Source organism: Aureococcus anophagefferens, assembly GCF_000186865.1.
Source record: "Aureococcus anophagefferens unplaced genomic scaffold AURANscaffold_46, whole genome shotgun sequence".
Lineage (NCBI taxonomy): Eukaryota > Pelagophyceae > Pelagomonadales > Pelagomonadaceae > Aureococcus > Aureococcus anophagefferens.
The window spans coordinates 188,992-190,629 of record NW_008705601.1 but is presented as its reverse complement, the minus strand read 5'-3'; positions in this window follow the sequence as shown (position 1 = coordinate 190,629).

Below are 1,638 nucleotides of genomic sequence, written 5' to 3'. Positions count from 1 at the left end.
GCTATGTCCTTCTTCATGCGAAGCTTTTCTCGTCGAGGAGATGGCTGTTGGTGAGCATTACCGCGTCTTAGCGATTGACGGCATTGTTGTTGACGTAGTTCATCGAAGGCCAAATTGGATTTCATGTGAACACACCGACTTCACATTCGGCGACTGCGTGTCTCGCAATAATCACCTCAGGTCACAGATTGGCCTCAGCAGTATACCTGTTGATTGGGAATTTCTCCGTCACTCAAAAAAATTGTATCCTGACACCCGGCTTGCTTGGCGCCACCTGAGAAAGATTCGTCTTAGTGACGATATGCGACGATTCCAAGGTAACTACCTCGAACATGTTCCTAGCTCCAGGTGGCATCCTTCACTCCATATTCTTGCCAGAAGGATTTTTAGCATTGGCGTTCCCACTCAGCGTATGATTGGCTTCGACGTCATCGCTTCTAATATCTCGTCTGACATTCGCAATTTTCCCCCGCCTATATTAGTCCATGACATCAATTCTAATCCAGACACTACAATTTCGTTCGTGGCTGCTAACCAGCCACACTGTCCCTTTTATGTAACAGAACGAATCCTCGATGCGATGTGCATGTGATTTCATCTGTAGCAAATGCAGATTTACACGCAGCTTCTCCCGCCGATGTTAGAATCTTCGTCCAAAGTCAACAAAATGATGCCGCCGAGGGGAATAAAGTTGGACGAGTATTTCGAGGCTGCCTGGAAATCACCCCACGACGCGGCCAACTTAGCATGTATCTTTTTTTTTTTCCCACCTAATTTGCCAGGCTATGATAGTAAACATGAGGGTACGAGACGTAGTCAATACTGCGCGAGCTGAAATCCTGAACTTGGCCTTGAGTGTGTGGCAGAAAACTCTCGGTTCCGATGCGCTTTGCTTGACCTTTGTCAATACTTGGCCATCTCCTGACACAAATGACACGAAACCTGAAAGGTAGTGTGAGAGAGATCAGGCACGCAGCTCAGTGAAGTTCCCTCAGTGTTTTCAGGCTTTATTTCCGTTCCTTCGCTGCCAGACAGATGATCGGTCGCTTGATGGACCGTGTCGTTGAGGTCGCAGGTCAACTGCCCTACCCGGTATCCCGAGAATATCGCCCCCTCGTTCTCTAACCCCCGTACGGGGGTAAGGCGGGGGTTATGGGGCGGATTTCATATGCAAGAAAGAAATGAATGGCTAAATTATCTTGCCCCCCTGGGGGATCAACTTTGTAACAGCGACTGTACTTCGTGATGCGACGGCCCTGGCGGCGACGCGGCTCGCGCTACCGAGTCAAGTTCGCAAAATCGGACGGCGATTTCCCCGGTATGCTGAGGGGCTTTACAATCCCTTGACAGTTCCGCAATCTTGGCAGCCGGAGGCCCGCGGAAGGCCCGGAGGTAGTCGAGGTGCTGGGAGTATGGCCTCTTGGCACATGGTATAGAAGGGGCCCTTGCCCAGAAACCCGCCTTCAGCAGCGTCTCTCTCTGTACGAAATAGCCAGATTTTTATAGACTTCATTTCACGGCGTTTTTGGAAAAAAACGGGGTGAAAGGTCTATAATGTTCTACTACTTGTGTCATGTTACATAGATAACCAGTTCATCACGTCATCTTCCGCAGCAAGTGCCGGACATCTGCCAACAC